Genomic DNA, 5847 nt, shown 5'->3' with positions numbered 1-5847 from the left:
CCTTTAGCACTTGTATGTAGTTGAGTCAGTGCTACACTTGACATCTGACAATGTGCCTCTTCTTACACTGGACAGTAACTTTTATTCTTGTGTATTACACCTTTCTTATTCCAGTTTAGCAAGACCAAGACAAAGGTCAAAGGTCATTGTCTTCGTGATTGAATCAAAGGGAGCGTGTCTATGTCCCCTCAGCCCTATGTTCCCTCAGCCCTATGTTCCCTCAGCGCTATGTTCCCTCAGACTTATATTCCCTCAGCCCTATGTTCCCTCAGCCCTATGTTCTGTTCCCTCAGCCCTATGTTCCCTCAGCCCTATGTTCCCTCAGCCCTATGTTCCCTCAGCCCTATGTTCTGTTCCCTCAGCCCTATGTTCCCTCAGCCCTATGTTCTGTTCCCTCAGCCCTATGTTCTCACAGCCCTATATCCCCTCAGCCCTATGTTCCCTTAGCCCTATGTTCCCTCAGCCCTATGTTCTGTTCCCTCAGCCCTATGTTCTCACAGCCCTATGTTCTGTTCCCTCAGCCCTATGTTCCCTCAGCCCTATGTTCTGTTCCCTCAGTCCTATGTTCTCACAGCCCTATATCCCCTCAGCCCTATGTCCCCTCAGCGCTATGTTCCCACAGCCCTATGTTCCCTCAACCTTGTCCCCTCAGCCCTATGTTCCCTTAGCCCTATGTCCCCTTAGCCCTATGTTCCCTTAGCCCTCTGTTCCCTTAGCCCTCTGTTCCCTCAGCCCTATGTTCCCTCAGCCCTATGTTCCCTCAGCCTATGTTCCCTCAGCCTTACATTCCCTCAGCCCTATGTTCCCTCAGCCCTATGTTACCTCAGCCCTATGTTCCCTCAGCCCTATGTCCCCTCAGCCCTATGATCCCTTAGCCCTATGTTCCCTCGGCCCTATGTTCCCTTAGCCCTATGTTCCCTCAGCCCTATGTTCCCTTAGCCCTATGTTCCCTTAGCCCTATGTTCCCTCAGCCCTATGTTCCCTCAGCCCTATGTTCCCTCAGCTCTATGTTCCCTCAGCCCTATGTTCCCTCAGCCTTATATTCCCTCAGCCCTATGTTCCCTCAACCTTATGTTCCCTTAGCCCTATGATCCCTTAGCCCTATGTTCCCTTACCCTATGTTCCCTTACCCTATGTTCCCTCAGCCTTACATTCCCTCAGCCCTATGTTCCCTTAGCCCTATGTTCCCTCGGCCCTATGTTCCCTTAGCCCTATGTTCCCTCAGCCCTATGTTCCCTTAGCCCTATGTTCCCTTAGCCCTATGTTCCCTCAGCCCTATGTTCCCTCAGCCCTATGTTCCCTCAGCCCTATGTTCCCTCAGCTCTATGTTCCCTCAGCCCTATGTTCCCTCAGCCTTATATTCCCTCAGCCCTATGTTCCCTCAACCTTATGTTCCCTTAGCCCTATGATCCCTTAGCCCTATGTTCCCTTACCCTATGTTCCCTTACCCTATGTTCCCTCAGCCTTACATTCCCTCAGCCCTATGTTCCCTTAACCCTATGTTCCCTTAGCCCTATGATCCCTCAACCCTATGTTCCCTTAGCCCTATGATCCCTCAACCCTATGTTCCCTCAGCCCTATGTTCCCTCAGCTCTATGTTCCCTCAGCCCTATGTTCCCTTAGTTATGTTCTGTTCCCTCAGCCCTATGTTCCCTCAGCCCTATGTTCCCTTAGCCCTATGTTCCCTTAGTTATGTTCTGTTCCCTCAGCCCTATGTTCTCACAGCTCAATAAAAGCTGTTCATCTTTGTGCTTTTGCATATCGCACTTCAACATCAGCTGCTGTCCTGAACTAGTGTCTGCAATACTTCTGATCGACACACTGAATAGTTATTGATCTTTTACATACTTTAAATCTAGATCCAACCTCTCTCTGCATTTTACTGCTGTATAGGACACACCACTGCATAAGACGCACCCCAAAATTATACACTGGTTTTTTATGGTATATTTTCTTAAAGCCAACTTTACCTTAGTTTTAATTATTCAGATCATGTCTTAATATACATTCTGAAGCTATTCAACAGGGTAGATCCTTTCATAATGCACTTACAGTGTAAGTAATGGGGGACAAAATCCACAAAAATGTGCAAAAATGTGTTTAATACTTGATCTGAAGCTAATATGAACCTTCAGCATCCAATGAGTCTTTTTTTGTTACTATACTTCCACTACAGCTCAACAGGGAAACACTAAGAGGGAATCTGATGCAAAAAATGTACCAACTGATAAATATTGATTGAATAAAATTGAATAAAAGCGAAAAAAGACCCCTCATATTTAGAGGAATTTAAATGTTTTCTAATGAAATGTGACAAGCTGATTGTGTAAACAGTCACTGAATATGACAACAACATTGGTCATGGAGGCAGACAGCAGAGTATATGAACCTAATGAACAGGCCACTTGATAAACAAGCTGCAGCCAGTATGTCAGTGTGTGGCTGTCTGACCTGAGGCACAGTCGACTATATATAGAGAGGCATTGACACGCAGGCGAGGGACACACACACAGATGCAAACGTTATGCACAGATGGAGGGACTTTAGATGATGTAACACACTCTCTGGCTGCCATGTTGGAGGTCTTACAGGGCAGTGCAGGGACCCATCTCAACACCTACAATCGCAGTCATGAGCACCTAAAGCAGAGTGTCAAACTTATTTTCATTCGAGGGCCAGGAAGGAAGGAAGGAAGGAGGGAAGGAAGGAAGGAAATAAGAAGGGAAGGAAAGAAAGACAGGCAAAAGGAAGGAGGGAAGAAAGGTAGGAAAGATAGATGGAAGGAAAGAAGGAAGGAAGAAAGAGAGGAAGGACACATGGATGGAAGGACAGAAGGAAGAAAGGGAGGAAGGACAGATGGAAGGAAGGACAGAGGGAAGAAAGGGAGGAAGGACAGATGGAAGGAAGTACAGAAGGAAGGAAGGACAGATGGAAGGAAGGACAGAAGGAAGAAAGGGAGGAAGGACAGATGGAAGGAAGGACAGAAGGAAGAAAGGGAGGAAGGACAGATGGAAGGAAGTACAGAAGGAAGGAAGGACAGATGGAAGGAAGGACAGAAGGAAGAAAGGGAGGAAGGACAGATGGAAGGAAGGACAGAAGGAAGAAAGGGAGGAAGGACAGATGGAAGGAAGGACAGAAGGATGAAAGGGAGGAGGTACAGAAGGAAGAAAGGGAGGAGGTACAGAAGGAAGAAAGAGAGGAAAGACAGGTGGAAGAAAGAAAGGAAGGAAGGAACAAAGAAAGGATAAAAGGAAGTAGGAAGGACAGATGGAAGGAAGGAAAAGAACACAGGAAGGAAAGTGGGCCGGATTGGACCCCTCGGCGGGCCGGATCTGGCCCCCGGGCCGCATGTTTGTTACATGATAACTTGTGGTCATGTAATCATAGAATGACATCATATATCGACTTATCGTACAACAACGTAATTATCTGCATCATCGTGTCTATATATGGTCTTATCGTATGATACATGGACATGACCTTTGACCTCAGTATTGCCACAAGCATAACCCGAGAAAGTAGCCCTTTAGATCCACAATGTGACGCTACTTTATCCAAAGAACACCTGTTAAAAGCCGCTCAAGTTAGCCGTAGCGAGTAACGCACTTCCTGTCATTTTCACAAAATAAAACACCCGTTACCTTTTATTATTAAGAAAACCATAACGATAGAATTGGTGCTTTTATTTTGAAAACAGGAAGCAAACATACCCTCGCTGTAGCTAACTTGAAACCAGCGAGGTGGTGATCTGTTTTGACTGTTCCTTCTTTCTTTCCTTCCTTCCTTCTTTCCTTTCCTTCCTCCTGTCCTTCTTTCCTTCCTTCCTTCTTTCCTTTCCTCCTTCCTTCCTTCCATCCTTCCTTCCTTCCTTCCCTCCTTCCTTCCATCCTTCCTTCCATCCTTCCTTCCATCCTTCCTTCCTCCCTCCTTTCCTTCCTTCCTTCCTTCCTTGACTCGAGGACAACAGGAGGGTGAAGTAAAACATGATATTGTGTGATAGGAGATGTTTAGTCTCTCTGCTCTCTGAGACATGAATCAAAGTTTAATCTCATTTATTGATCAGTCAGATTATTGATTATTGAAGCTTTCTAAACACATCTGTGCTTCAACGTTTGGTAGAAACACTTTTTATGAGGAGAACAAACTGTGAGCAGAGAATATGAACAGGATGTGAAGGGTTAACATTTCGATTTTTAACCGTTGAGTCGTCCTCCCGGGTCAAATTGACCCATCTGTTTTGACTGTTCCTTCCTTCCTTCCTTTCTTCCTTCCTTCCTTTCTTCCTTCCTTCCTTCTGTCCTTCCTTCCTTCCTTCCTTCTTTCCTCTGTCCTTCCTTCCTCTGTCCTTCCTCCCTCCCTTCTTTCCTTTCCTTCCTTCTTCCCTCATTCTTTCCTTCCTTCCTTCCGTCCTTCTTTTCTCTTTCTTTCCTCCCTCCTTCCCTCCATGCTTCCCTCCTTCCTCCCTCCCTTCCACCTTTCTTTCCTTCCTTCCTTCCTCCCTTCCTCCTTCCTTCCTTCCTTCCCTCCTCCCTTCCCTCCTCCTCCCTTCCTTCCTTGACTTGAGGACAACAGGAGGGTTAAGAGATGAGTGGAGAGAAGTGTTGATCCTGCAGAGAGCTGAACGAGGAGTTGTTGAGTTTAACCTGCTCTTAACTGAATATATGAACAGGATGGTGAAGTTTCATGGCCATCACACTCCAATACATACATGAGTAGGAGCTGGTTATATGTGTGTGCCTTTACTTCCTTTGTCTTGACCTGTGTGTGTGTGTGTGTGTGTGTGTGTGTGTGTGTGTGTGTGTGTGCAGCCTGAGCCATCAGAGTCCATAGTTGTCATAGCAACACCCCTTCCCCTCAGCATCCTCCAAGAGACACTGTGCAGCAGACGGGTCTACTTCAGAGCTCTGGGGGCTTCTTTCCAGGACAAGAAGAAGCAGGGAAGGGGGAGGGGGGGGAGGGGGGGGGGGGCTGTAGGTTACCCACCCACTCAGAAGTTAGACATACTATATTTTCGGTATTTTCTGTGATAATTTTTCCATTGGTTGGAAAAAGAGGCGAAAATAAGCCTTATTTTTAATTGGGGGGGCAAGACACACATTGCCCATAGCCACCGCTGGCCTTGTTTACCATGGGGAATACTGTAGTCCACACACACACACACACACACACACACACACAGACACACACACACACATACACATACACATATACACTAACACATGCACGCAAACACACACACACACACACAAACACAAACACATGCACGCAAACACACATACATACACACACGCACACACACAAACGCACACACACAAACGCACACACACACACACACACACACAAACGCACACACGCAAACACACACACACACGCAAACACACACACACACGCAAACACACACACACACGCAAACACACGCACACACACGCACACACACACACACACACGCACACGCACGCAAACACATACACACACACGCAAACACACACACACACGTAAACACACACACACACACGCAAACACACACACACACACGCAAACACACGCACACACACGCACACACACACACACACGCACACGCACGCAAACACATACACACACACACACACACACACATACACACACACACGCAAACACACACACACACACACACACGCAAACACAAACACACACACACGATGAATATGCATTATTCAATTTTTAAAAATCAAGCCGAGAGTGAAGCTGTTTTATTTCAGCTTTTTTTTCTGGAATCCACGCGGATGCTAATCACCAACAGAATCATTTCATTTGTGCACTGTGGGGGCTCTGGGGCTTCCTGTTTGTCTGCACTTGTCTGCATGGATT

Source organism: Scomber japonicus, chromosome 11, assembly GCF_027409825.1.
Source record: "Scomber japonicus isolate fScoJap1 chromosome 11, fScoJap1.pri, whole genome shotgun sequence".
Taxonomy (NCBI): Eukaryota; Metazoa; Chordata; class Actinopteri; order Scombriformes; family Scombridae; genus Scomber; species Scomber japonicus.
This window is presented reverse-complemented; position numbering follows the sequence as displayed.